The sequence below is a fragment of the Anthonomus grandis genome, chromosome 7 (genome assembly GCF_022605725.1).
Source record: "Anthonomus grandis grandis chromosome 7, icAntGran1.3, whole genome shotgun sequence".
In the NCBI taxonomy this organism is placed as follows: domain Eukaryota; kingdom Metazoa; phylum Arthropoda; class Insecta; order Coleoptera; family Curculionidae; genus Anthonomus; species Anthonomus grandis.
In genome coordinates, this window is record NC_065552.1 from 9512542 (window position 1) to 9527531 (window position 14990).

At 31.0% G+C, this 14990-nt stretch overlaps 1 protein-coding gene across 3 annotated transcripts in view; it reads right to left on the reverse strand.

The window, feature by feature from the left end:
- Positions 1 to 14990, reverse strand: part of LOC126738965 (uncharacterized) — a 316299-nt gene that overhangs the window by 129689 nt on the left and 171620 nt on the right. Inside the window, exon 1 of one of the 3 annotated variants that reach the window (XM_050444472.1) lies at positions 1931 to 2143. The exons of the other annotated variants lie outside the window; for them this stretch is intronic. The gene's annotated coding sequence lies outside the window, so the exon portion shown is untranslated. Of the gene's footprint in view, positions 1 to 1930; positions 2144 to 14990 lie in introns of those variants that run through there. 3 annotated transcript variants of the gene reach the window in all.

The window sequence follows — 14990 nt, forward strand, 5'->3', positions numbered from 1 at the left end:
TGGACAGCTCTGGATCTTACACGACCTTTGTAGAACACATTTTTCAATTAAATTCCGCTTATTTTGTATTTCTATAGTTAACGGTTTTTAGGTCCTTAGTTTTTAATTAGAGTAGGAAGGCGAGAGGCCCCTTGATTGAAAATGTCTGATTAAATAAAAAATTTTGCCTAGATTGTTCCAGTTTTTGCACGACATTCATAGCATTCGTTCCATAAAGGACTTCAGCATATTTCTTTAATTAGATAAAAATTCCAATAAGTTAATATTTTCGGTCTGGATTGCTCTGGATCTTAAACCACCTTTGAAGCACCTATATCTCAAATAAATTTAGCATATTTCATATTTAGAGTACAAGATTAAAGATAAATGATCATTTAAATGTCAACTGAATATAAATTGGGATCAATTAAAAAGTTTAGTCTAAGCTGTCAAACTATTTCACGAAATGTATAAAATACTCATATGTCAAATAAATCCAGTTTAACTTATAATTTCATCATTAATGGTTTCTGAGATATTTGCATTTGTCTATCAACTAGGAATAAATTCGGATCAATTAAAAAGCTTGTTGGCCTGACCTGCTCCGGATTTTAAATTTAGTTTGTTTCATATTTTTATCATTAATAGTTTTTGAGGTAGAAAGGTCGAGGTCCAAAGTTCGTAGAACTTTTAATTTACACGACAATTCTAATAAATTAAAAGCATTTGTCTGGATTCTTCCAGATCGTGTAAATTCAGCATGTTCCGTTTCTATTATTAATAGCTATATAGATCCTTGACTTTAATGGGAGCAGCAAAGGGGGAGGACAACGTAGGTTGAACTCTTAATTGGACAAAAATTCCAATAAATTAAGATTTTGGCTTGAATTACTCTGGATTTTAAATACCCTCTTCATCACTCATTTCTTAAATTAATTCATCTTACTTCATATTTTAATTATTAGCGTTTTCTTTTAATTATACACTTTTAACAGGAGTACGACAAATGTCTATTGCCAACTGGATATAAATCAGGATTAATTAAAAAATTTGGCCTAAACTGCCCATGTTTTAAACGAAATTTATAAAATACTTATATCTCCAGTAAATCCAGTTTAATTTATGATTTTATAAACAACGGTTTCTGGGATATTTGACTTTTAATGAGAGTAGACAGGCTAAGGATCAATATACTTACTTATTTGACTGTAACCTGATAATAAATTCCGATCAACTAAAGAGCATGGCTTAACCTGCTCTGGATTTAAAGTTTTATTTATAAAATACCCATACAATTCAGTACAATTATTAAAATAGCTTTATAGATCCTTGACTTTTAATAGGAATAGCAAGGCTGGAGAACAACGTTCGTTGGACTTTTAATTAATTGGTTAAAAATGTCGATAGATTAGGTTTTTTGACTTAAATTGCTCTGTATCTTGAACTACCTTTGTAGCACCCACATTCAATCTCAAATGAATTAAGCTTCTTTCATATTTCTATTATTTGTTTTATTTTCAATTATATGCTTTTAATGGTAGTGGAAAACTAAAGACACAAGCTCATTTGACTGTGAACTGGATGAAAATTCGAATCAATTGAAGAGTTTAGTCAAAATTACTTTCGATCTTCAGCCATCTTTTTAGCACTTTTTAATTTACTTTTTTACTCGAATCTAGTAGACATAAATGCAGCTTGAGTTCAGCTAATATTACTTTATTTTGAATACTTATTATTTGAATATTTTGAATTATGAGTGGAAGTTGCTAGCGAATAAAGTATAAAATTTACTCATGAATGAAATTTAGCTATAATTTTATTATTATTATTTATTGGGATAATTAATCATTAATTGAAGTAGATTGATTGAATTCTCAACTAAAAAAAATCAATAATTCAAAAATAAGTTTCTAGGAAGTAGTTAAAAACTAAAATAAAAAAGCACACTAACCTCTTAATTTTTTTTCAATAAAAGGGTATCGTTAACAATATAAGCATATAATCATTTACAATCACTTTAACCAATATCACAAAAACCCAGTTATTCCGGTCAATAATCAAGCGATAAGCCGATTATCACTTCCTGCTTTTGTATTATCGAAATGCACAACCGCGAGAACCGATGTGCAGTCTGCAGTATCAATAACGCGACTAACTTTACTCACGTCAGATTCTAAATGTATACACCTTCAGCATTGAAAATAATTTTATTAGTACAGTTTTATTAGATTTTTTATTCACTTAATTTTAAGATAAATTATGCATAAATGTCCATTATTAGGGCATATTAAAGTTGCTAAAGTGAACTGATGAAGTGAAGTTTCTAGAGGGTTAATAAACTTTTTTTAGCTATAATGCACTTTTATCTCTCCTTTAAACGCAATGTCAAAGGGCGATATAAGGTTTAAGGAAACCACTAAGAATAGGATGTTTAAAAGTCGGAAATTGATTTCAAATGTAACCGGAAATGACATAAGCCGGAAACAGTAGAAAGGAAATTAAAATTTTTTTGAGTATGATATTTGATCTTTGATTATATGATACTGATGTCGATCTTACCCGGAGCTTCGAGGTTCACTAATCACAGTACTAGCAAAAATATTTTATTATTTTGATAAATACTCTATTTCACTGTACTAGTATAAGCAGCTTTTCGATGACGAAATCGCGTACGAGCATATATATAAGCATACATATGGTTTTTATCGTTGACGCTTACGACGATTAGGCTTTCAACGTAATCACGGTTTTAGATAAATTTATTATTAATCATTTGCTTCTGGTTAGAATTAGAATTTTGTTCTACGTGATATAGTGAATGAATTTAAATATTAGTTAAATATAATTTTTATTGCATAACTTAAAAGTATATGTTACCTTTATTCCTAATATATTTATACACCACTGAGTTTTTAGGTTTTTATGTGTAATAAATTCAATTCTATTCATATTTATTTTTTGGATAAATTATTGGCTCATCAAATGTTTTCTTGTTTCACTCTGGATCAGAAGCTAATTTCTGTTTCATAACATCTATTACTGAAAGATATTTTATATACTCGTATAAGTAGAATAGAGAAGTACATTTTAAGAATATTTATATGGAAAAGCTTATTAGATGCGGCCAACTATGACTGAAAGCCCGACTTAATTCCAATGACATATAATATATATGTACCCAGAAGAACTGGTTTCAATCAGTTAAAATAACTTACTTGAAATATTCGTTAAAAATTACTTGTCCGAATAGTAGCTCCAAATAGTCCAGGTGTCTAGTCCAGAACTTAATGTTGTAATATACTTTTCAAAACAAAGGCTAGAAGAATCAAAAGAAATAGTTGAAGCTCGATATCTAAGAGACTTTAATGTACCCAGCAGAAGATACTAAATATCTGATTACATAATGGAAAATGATATTTCAAGATTGAAAAGGTAAACGTTTGAGAAAATAAAAAATGCTTTTCGCAAACGGTTTGAGTAATAAAAGCGTCATACAAAGTACCCGCATGATAGCTATAACCTTTATGTAGAAGATTTATTTAAAGAATGATTATTAAACTTCTTCATAAGACACCATTTTTCTTTATCAGACGAGCACACCCTTTAGGAAGTACTGACCGAGCATACCATACCGAGCGAATAGTATGGTCGAACATAGAACATCGTACATCGTACCTTCGCCATCGCCTGGTCTTCTTCTTTTTTCCGTGTTGTAGGTTAGTTTAATTTTGGCAGTCTTTGTATAAAAAGAGAGTCTTGAATTAAATTCTATTTGATTCAAATATAGAAAAATGGTATCTTATATAGAAGATTGAGTGTTATTTGTTATATTGTAAGTTATACATACCACTGTATTTTCCAAGAAGGAGGAGAAGGAGAGGAGAGGGAGAATGCTCAAGTATGAGAAACAGCAGAAATGAGAGAAAGTGATATATGAAGCTTGCTTTTAACAAAAGGTCTCACTTATATATAATGAGGTTATGGTAAATCTTCCAAGATTTTCCACGTGTTACTAGAGATTAAAGAATTGTCAATGCTTAACTTACTCGTAAGGAAGGCAAAGATTGTTTAATTTCCAATGCCTCTATAAGAGTGCCTCTATTGCGTCTGAATAAAATAACAAAGATCAAAGTACAATCTGAAGATATATACCAACAAAGAGATTCCTTGGAGTCTTTGAAGACTCATGATAAGTAGTTATAAGTAATGAAATTAAGAAATTGTCAATTTTCAAGGAATCTTTAAGCGGAGTTTGTATATGCTAATAGTTAAAGATGAAGTAATTGTAAATAAGTTTGCTTTAGCCGATATTATTAATAATACCAGCAAGGAAGTTAAAGAAGGTTTGAATCTTCGAGGTGTCGTGAGGTGATTCTGGATACGTTCCATGATGTAATGACAGAAGATGTATGAAATAAATAGCTTTTTCACAAAGATCCCTTTGTTAATGGTAGCTGCAGTAAAGGGGAAAAAAGAATCTGAATAATGACTAAAACAGTAAAGGATTCGTGTTTTAACTAAGAGAAATATGTCTAGATCATAAAATATATTTTACATACGATTTCGGTTAAATTTAAAAAAGTGCGCATTTTTGTGGTCAATAAAGTTGCATTTTTAAGTCAGAGTTGTCAAATTTTCATTTGTTTCCAATTAACAGAGAAAAATCTAATTTGTTTCATTGGAAACTAGAAAACTATCAAAGATAGATAAATTTATCATAGTTAAATAGTTTTTTGACATAATTATATTATACTTCATAAGATGGGCTATTTTTAAGGTATTTATAGCAAAAGTTTCATACAAAAAAGAGTCATGACTAGGGTTTTTTAAGTAATGACCTGTTTTGTAAAATAATATCTTTTGATTACTCAAAACTAATTAAAAAAAGACCAACAAAATATTGGTAATTTTGTTGTTTAAATTTAATATAGCAGAAGCAAAACTAGAATCTTCAATAACTAAACGTTTCTTTGAATTAAAATATATTATTTGAAATGTGCCAAAAATAGATCCATACTACAAAAAAATTCTTATGATGCTACTTTTTTATCTAAAAAATACTTTACTTATATATCATTTCAAAAGGAATAAATAATTTTTTTTTTAATATAAAACCAAGAATTTTTAAAAGTAGTAAGTATTTTATATATAAGAAAACAATATAACTAAAGAAACTTCTTGAACTAATTTTTTTGCGAAATAATTATGTTATATATGATAACAAACATATTACATAATTCCCTGTGTTCTAATGTAATTATTATATATTAACTCAATAAAATGGCTTCAATAAAAATATTCAAATACTACAATCAATGGAGTGATTCACTAAACCAGTAAATTAAAAACTTAATTTATTTATTAAATGATTCAGGCGTTCTCACGACAGAGGAAGTTACCAATCGCAAAAAAAACCTCGGATGATTTATGCATACGAAATCCAAATGGCCCCGATATAAAAAAACTATCCTAGATTTTTTCCTCTATGATTAAAGTTGAATACGTAGAATTAATTGTAAAAGAAATACCTGTATATAGTCATGGAATTTCCTTGTTATTTCTAATTCGATTAAGTGTTTGTTGGAAAATTGCATAGATGGAAAGTTTGTTCAAATTTCAAAAATCCCTACTAAAAGCAACATAGAAAAATCCATAATTAAAAGTAACCGATCTCAAGGTCTACAGGTATAATACTTGTGTATAAGGTGTGATCAGGCAATTGTTAGACCGAGAAAATGGTTAAATGAGAAAAATTTTAGGCCACTGTATTTTAATAAGCCTAATATCTATATTTATATTAATAATAATACTAATAATAATCATCACAATATATGCCAGTGTGAAACTACAATAAATCATAAATACACACGTCAAAATGGTCTAATCAGAACCTATAAATAATGAGTTTATTCGCCTTTAGGCATTATAAAACTCTATATGTCACTGCGCAAATAATAAGGAATAACGTACAATCATAAAAACAATATTTACGCCAGACGTCATGTTAGAGCCGTAGTACTATCTCGTGGAAATCGCGGAAGGACATTAGGATGGGCCGAAGAATAACAGAAATGGAGTTATCAAACTTTGGTTTACGTCCTGATTCAAAAAGGTTAAGTGGCAAACACCTGTCAACCCATTTAGCTTGTAAATCATTTAAGATGTTGACAGGTGAAACTTTCATGGTTTGGCCTGGAGTTTCGATAATTCTTTGGACTTATCTGATTTCCATTGAAACAGCAATGTGTGTGTTTTTCAAAGCAAACAAATATCAATATGATATTCTGAAGCTCATTGTTCAACCACGTGCTACAGAATTTGGTGAAAACTTTGTACTTATGCACGACAGTGCACATTCGCAAATTGCAAGAATGATAGAAACTTTTTGGAGCAGCATAATTTTCAGGCCTGCATAATCTCCTGACCTAAATACTACCGAGCATATTTAGGATTTGTTCAAAAGGCGTGTTTTAAAGAATTTTTTTTATTAACATTGTCTCATTTATAAATGTTAAATGTTCAAAGAAATTCTAAATAAGAAACTCATGGTCATGATGTATAAAGCACTTGTGGAGCCTATTCTCAGATAGTGACTTAATTTAGTACTACTTCTTTAAGTAGTACTAAAGTAGTAACTACTTCATTTAGTAACTTAAAGTTGTTCAAAATTATATAGTAAAAATTAACTTTATAAATATCAAAATTATATTTTAATTACATCAATGCTTTTCTACCCAATGAATTATGATAAAAGATGCCTATACGTTTTAGTAGTATAGATCCAACCAATTTTTTTCAAAAATAAAATATGATGTAAAACATACTTACCCAACACGAACAATAATAAATCAAAAGCTACATATACCTTAATTATATTTCAAAGAGAAATATAATTTAGCGGTTTATATCATACTATCAGGACCAAAGTTTTATAATTTAATCCCTATCAGAATAAAAAGCATATTGCATAACAAAAAATTCAAAGAAATATTTAAAGATTACCTGTATAGAGATAAAGAGGCTTTTCTGAATTTCGAAATATAAAGGATGATTATTGGCTCTACTTCATTGATGCAATTTTCTGGGTATTAGATTTTATTTTAGTTTTAGAGATGTAAATTGATTATTGAGATTGTTGTCTCATGTTGATTGGTATGTAGGATCAAAAGTCAAGATAATTGAACAAAGAACGTTGGAAAATTATTTTTTATGTCAAGTGTTATACTATTATCAACAATTCAGGTACAATCATACCTAGGTGTAGTATTAAAATATAATAGTCACAGAAGTTAATATATAACTGTAGAATTACATTCAGAAAGTGTTCAGATTTGTTCCATTTCAATATTTTCCAAATTGTCAATATTTTTGTTCTCTAGATCATGTTGATGTAATTGTTTAGATTAAAAGAATAAATAAAATCGATACAAAAATATGAGAAAGAAACAAGCACAATACTAAATAAAACTTATGACGCGAAAAAAGTTATCTATATCTCTGATAAGAAACAATAACGACACACAGACACTACATCCATCCATTCATCCATAAATAAACAAACTAGAGGTTATTTTCATCATTTAGTTTAGTTGTTTTCTTATAAATCTTAAATAAATGTTTTATAAATCTTCACTAAAACCCCAGTCTTTTGTAAATAAAATTAAAAGTTTCCCCAGTTAACCGTTAGGTTATAGTTTCTGATTATAATCAGATATAACAGAGATTCTTTCTCAAGATAGTTCTTTATGTACAAGTATTACAGCTGACATCTGTGAACGTTCAGGAATATTTTTAGTTATAATTTTTTTTATTTTGCTTGCGGCGAGGATTTTTTAAATTTCTATTTATTCAATTTTCCAATAAAAAATTAACTTAAATACTTTGAACTTCGAAGCCACACAAAAAACGTAAACAAAATTTAAGAACAAAATCCTTTTCTACATAAAAAATGTTGCTTAAAAACATTTTTAAATATACCATAAATAAACTAGAGGGATTTTTCGACAATTCATAATTTTATATTTCTGTTAAATATCTTACCTAAAAACCAAAAGGCAAAATTCTAAAACATCATTTATTTCTAAATAAAATTTAAAATGTTCTCAGATAACCGTTTTTCTCTCTTTAACTGTTTTATGCATCACCAATTTTGGGCACAATTTTTACAGTCGCGCAGAAAAAAAAAACTTTGTATCACTTCCGGTTTAGCCGGAAATTATAAAATGAAAAGAAGTCAAACAGTTAAAAATTTCCTAATTGAAATTGAACATCCAGTATCTTTTTTTTCGATCGAAAATTATATTTTACGATTATTGAAGCGTAGGGCATGTGTTATTTTGATGTTCTTATGCTCTGTGTAAATGTAGAATAGTGGATGCATTTTTTTTGTTCTTCTGTGTGTATGAACGTTTATTAACATTTTTTTGAGTTTTAAGGGTTAAGTTTTATGTGGGGTCAAGTAAAATCTAAACCGTTTAAATATTTTTCTCATTATTGCTAATGTTTCCGCCTATATTAAGCCTTCTTCAGGGCGAATAGGAAAAAATCAAGTTTTTCAGTTTGATACCATAAAGTAGAACATTGGTATATCTTATCAAGTTATTGTTGGTGATAACATCCTAAAGATGCTAAATCTTTATAAACTTTCATTAATATCTCTGTAATAACAGATTTTGTATTTAAATTTGTATTGGTTTGATGCCCCACTGTAGGAAATTAGAAGTATTGTTATGGGTTCCCTAGCATATATCTGCTGTTCTATTAACCCAATTAATTCGGTTATTATGTTAATTTAATTTTTGCATTTCCTGTAACTTTTCTATCAACTTTAATTAAAATCAATAGCAAAACTAGTGTTATTATTATTGTATATTAAACACATATTTAGGTTTTTTGGCCCGTTGATTATTTCACTTACACCATATATACAATCAAATAAACTTCTGTTATCACTTAACTAGAAATTTCTAGGTTACTGTGACTATACAGTAACTAGGTTTAATCAATCCTCCCATCTGATAAAACAATACTCATTCCATTACGACAGATGTGTGTCTGTGTGTATAAGTATCGGCTGTCTCTCTCCCACCCACAACCGAATGTCCCCGTACGTTTACGTACGGCACATACAACACACGTCCCTCTGTCGTATCTTCGGTTTTATGTATGAGCCACACCCGAGTTTACGGTTATTATGGCACTTCCTCTCCCACACATTTCCGATGATGCCATCGCATGCTATCTGTTGGACTTTTAGTTTTTTCAGGTGGCATTCATTGGATGGTTTTACGTTAAATATTGGGTTTTATTAGAATCGAAGTGCATTTTTATAAAATTATGAAAAAAGTGGAAACGTTAAAATTTGCATGATAAGATGTCATGAGATAAAGTAGAATGGTAAACCTAAGGCAAGATATTGCTCAGTATTTTTTTAAATTATATTGGAGGAACAATTGCACATTTAGTTTTTCCTTGCGGATTTACAAATGTATTTAATTAGATTGTTTTTATTTTCTTTCAATTTGTTCTTTGGTTATTTTTTATATTACTACTTGTTTATCAAAACATTTGTAATTAATATTAAGGTTAAGAGATAAAAGTAGATTTAGCTAACCTTCACCTTTTTGTACAAATGTTATGTGCTTTTGATACCAAATAAAGACTAATTCAAATTCCAATTTAAATTTATTAATCAACTGGGTTCTGTTTCAATAATAATTAATTTACAATTTCTTACTAGTTATTAAAAGTCATACGCCTGGATGCCTAAACACCTGTTTGTGCATAAAGTAAATTATAACAAAATTTCTTTATTTGTAAATTATTTAAAACCTATAACTAATTAATAACTAAAATCAATATATCTTTTTTTGTTCTTTAAACTATTTAAAAAATAAAAATTCTTTAATTAAATAAAAAGATAAATTTCCGACAACCTTTACTAAATTTTTACAATTAAATTAACTCGGAAATCTACTTCGGAGAATGTTACAAAATTTTGGAGCCAGGACATATTTATTTCTTTATTTATGGTTTATATTAAGATTGACACATCCTATGCTGTTTAAAGAGAGCCCTGCCAAAAGCTCCATTTTTCCAAAACTTAAATATCTAATTGACCTCTTTTAAGGTAAACGTAATGGCGAAGAAATATTTCCAGAAAGCCATTTCAACTCCCAGTTCTCTTACTATCAGTTTTAACCCCTAATAACCTGATGCAAATGTTTTTTTCAGAACTAATATTAGAGTATAATCAAATTCAAGGGATCTATCTGCAAGAACGTTTAGGAAGTTATACTCAGCTTTATTTGAAATAAATATCTTTACTATCAGAGCCTTAATATCACATTTAATTCTCAAGAAATTTAGAGCTAAAAGTTAAAGAGTTTAGATCGTGTCTACTCTCTTCAAAATGGCTACAACAAAAAAAAATCCTCAGTTCATGGTAAGATTACTATTCAAAGATAAATCAAATTTCTCAATAAACGCAATTATGAATGTTCATAATATTCACATATAGGCATACGAAAATCCGCATGGAATTATTAAAGGTCGGTATTAACAACAATTTTTGGTTGATGTATGGATGGGGATTATTGGAGATATCTTCATTGATTCATTTTTTGCAGGAACGATTAACTGGAGATGCTAATCGGCATTTTCTCGAAGAGGAACTGCCTGCATTATTAGGAGTTTCCCTTCGGCTAAGATATCGAATGTATTTTATACACGATGGTGATCTAACGCACTTTAGCTTAATTGCTGAGAATTACTGAAAATATTCCGATTGCTGGATAGGCCGTGGAGGTCCACAACCGTGGCCTCCGCGATTTGCCAAATTAAACTCATTAGACTTTTTCCTTTGGAGTTACTTAAGACATTCAGTTTATACTACTCCATTTGAAAATGTTAGAGTTAAGAAATAGTTATTGCCAGGTTTGCAAAACAATTCGATACAAAGCAAGCATTCGATTCGAAGCAAGCATTTTTGAACGAGTGCGGCAATCAATAGCTCACATAGGGTAGGTGCTTCCATTGAAGTTGGAGAGCACAACTTTTATAACCTCTACTCCTAGTTTGTGTTTTACCATGATAATCACTATTTCCTATTGCAAAGACCTTTGATTTTATAAAAATTAAATGGCTGTTTTCATTATTGCATTCAAAAACTCAAAATCTAATATGTAGCGCTCTTTATTAGTGATGTCAAAAAATTTAAATTTAACACCTTTAAAAGCCTCCCTATACCTAATTTTATATGGTTATTCTATACCACAGATTTACAGAATACTGTAATATTCTGTAAATCTGTGTCTATACTATGATTAATATCGTTTATTTTCAAATTATTTAGAAAAATTGAAAATGAAATTAAATATTTCAACGCCCTGTTTCTCCGTGCTATTTTCTTTAAATATTTGGACCCAACGAATACGCCTTTAAATTTTCGTGCAATATTAATGACTCACCCTGTATAGTCAAAACCTTTACACTGATACAAGAATATCAACAATTTTGTTGTTCTCCATTAATCTTTCTATTTTCTTAGAAGCTGTTAGTAATTAAATTTAAGGGTGAATTGTAGGTCAGTTGACAGCCAAGCGGACTATTGTGGCCATAGATCTCCTGATGAACTAGTTATGTCACACTTAAGATTAATAGAGACCCATAACATTGGAAAAGTCAATAAGGCACAATGACATTTTGTTTTGAGTTTGCAGTTTCTTCGTCCGACCAACATAAATGGCATTATAGGTTTTCCGCAAGACCTAGAGGATGGAGGTGGCATTTTAAGTACCAGTGTCCAGTTAAAAAGCTCATCACTAGCTTAATTTTGTATTTCTTTAAGCATAGTAGTTGTCTGGTGAGACAAGCGGAGGGCTTTCCAATGGCTCACAAGAGGTGCTTCTTGTCATCTGTCCAGCAAATTATATGACGATTATAGGTTCGGGACTCATTGGCAGTTTCGCAGGTCAGAGTATATAAAGAGAGAACACTGAGATTCCCTGAGTGATCAGGCACCCAGACAACCTTGAAGCCATCCAACAGTTTGAGAGTTCTGTATCATCTCCAACTTTGTTTAAGTAAATAACTTGGGCTAGTTGAAAATATATTTTTTTCTAAGAATTAATCGGGAATCATTTATAGAAATATACACTGAAGATATTAGTAATATAGTGAGGTATATCTTGAAAAGTCTTAAAATATAGTAAACCGTATCTCAATAACCGTAGGAGATACGACCTCGATTAATTAGAGGTGAAGTTGCCCATTGTGGTGCAGAATCTAAATCCCTTTACAAATCTTAACATTTTTTTATACCAACTTTACGTTGACTTACTTGTTCACTACGAAGTAATATAATAAAATATAAATTCAGACGTTTCGTTTTCGTACTACCATCAGCAATATGTCTTCTGGAAATCTGGAATTTTAATGGAAGCTTCATCTTTATTAAATAAAGGTGAATCGTGTGATTTTGAAAAGGTATAGGAGTTTCACTCAAACAAGAGATCATGTCTTGTTGACTTAGACATTGAGTAATTTTTGGGCTTTTTTAATATATTTTTGGATCTAATGGACCTTTCTAAAGGTAATGATGTAGAAATTTTATATCTGAGGCAATATTACTGCTAAAGTAGGTTATTGTTTTGTATTTAGCTTGTTTGAGCATTTTTAAAGTTTGTAAATCACCTCAGATTATATTTGACAGCTTAATATAAAAGCTTCAGTGATTTATAGTAGGTAAGTCTTTAGTAAATTCGATTACTTGCCAAAAGTTAGTAGACCCCAAAAAACTTGAAAGCAGGCAACAAAACCGACTCGTCGATGTTGTAGATAGCATAGTCTTTTGCCCTCTAGAGTGGCTAACATTTTTGCTTAAAAGAACGTCGAATATCTATCAAGGGAGAAAGCTTGCCCTTGATCTGTGTCACTACTTGAACCGTCTGTGTACGATATTGGCAAACCAATTCTTCGTTTTAAGAAATTCTTCCCTGCTTGCTATGCCAACCTTAAAGGAACCTTCTAGCCAAACAGTTTCCTCTAGCTTTGCATTGAATAAAATTATCATTTCCTTCCCCACCAGTTTGTTAAGGATGCTAATCAATGCTGCCATATGGCGCTATCTTTCATTCTTACATAGTATGCAAGTGCCTTGCTCTAATTCCGTAGTGGTAGTTCCGATAAACCCAGGAGGATGTTCAGTGCTACACTTGGTGTGATTTTAATAACAGCTGCAATATCAAGACCAACCAGCTTTTGCAGTCTAGCCAGTTTTTAAGCATTTATAGGGTAGTTGGTATCCTTTGAATTTACCACAAAGTGACAATTCCTTTGTGTACTGCCTGGGTGATGTGTTTACTCCACGACAGATTGCTGTTTGAATCCTGTTTGAAACATGTCTAAGTACTTGACCTCTTGCTTAATTTGCAGAGGTTTCTGGTACATAGTCCTGCAAGATTTATCCTTTCCATGAAAACGAGCTCTGCTATGTTAGGATTGATAGAGAAACCCCTTCTCACGCACCACCTTTGCATGATCCTGCATGCACTCTGCATGCGATCACACGTTATGTCCTCAATAATATACTGTAACTTTGTAGTTAGTTAAATACATTTTTTAAGACTCAAGCTAAAAGCAGGTTTGGTCTCTGTAATATAACGATAAAAGCTTTCATATAAAAAATCCAGATGAATGAAAATCCAACTTTTTCTAAAAGTTTGTCAATAAAGTGAAGTTGATCAGTTAAGAGCTTTAAGATCTATGCAAGCAAATAATTTTATAGTCCAATAAATGAATTTGAATTTGATTTTCTTGTACTGTATTAATAGTAGTTAATTAAAACCTAGCGGTTGAATCCCATTAACATCATCATAATTCTTTAAATTCTTTACCTCTAATAGACCTTTGTCTTCAGAAAGTGTGCATCAAGACAAACCACGTTATGTCCTTCGTTCTTGTATACTTTGGGATTCTTGTGGTGCCCCTGGTTGGGCTAAGATATTCCCAATATCGGTTTAATAAAAAGGCTACTCAATTTTACAGTTTGCCTTTAATGGTAATGGTTTGAGTTACATGTTTGATTGTTTGTTATTCTTAAACTTAAGCGAACTAAAAAATACTCCTTCACAGCCTCTTCCCTTCGATTCTTCCGTCGACTCGTCGCGATCGCGCAGGTTAAAGCGGAGAGCTTCGATTGGCCTGCCCGGTCACGTGACGCAAAAGTAGAGTACATATTGTCTCGTGTCCTTGTTTCTCGCATTACGCAATAAAGGATCGAGTAACGCAGGAATGATAAATTAAATTTAGGTTTTATACAGTGTCGCACCATTAAACAAATAACTTAAATTAAATAAAACTAATCATACCGCCACCCTTGAAAGTACCCGGAGTACCTTTCAATAAGCTAAAGCTCGAAATTTAAGTAATTAAAGAAAATGAATAAGTATAAGTTAAATTTAACAAATTAAACTAAGATATAAGACTTAAAGTTAAGATTCACAAGTTCAGTTAGAACAAACTAAGCTAACACTGACAAAGGGTTTAGTCGGAAATTGGAAGAGGGCATACCTTAACGATACTTCGTTTTAAAATGTTTCCATTAGAAATCCGCACACTCACCACACGCACCACTCCATCCTTTCCGGGGTGAATATCAGTGATTCGACCAGCGGTCCACTTGGAAGGGGGGTTGCTGTCATCCTTGAGCAAAACCAATGCGCCAAGAAGGTTGGGACTTTCGCTTTTGAAGCGCCACTTGTTTCTCTCATGGAGGGTGTGGAGGTACTGCTCCGACCATCTCCGCCAGAAATGTTGAACCATAGACTGGAGCATTTGATATCTAGTAAGCCGATTCATTGGGGTCTCCTTGAAGTCAGCATCGGGAACCATATTGAGCGCATGTCCAATAAGGAAATGCCCGGGAGTTAAGGATTCAAGGTCTAAAGGATCGTTGCTGAGGGGCAGAATAGGACGGGAGTTCAATATTGCCTCTACCTGAACCACAAAGG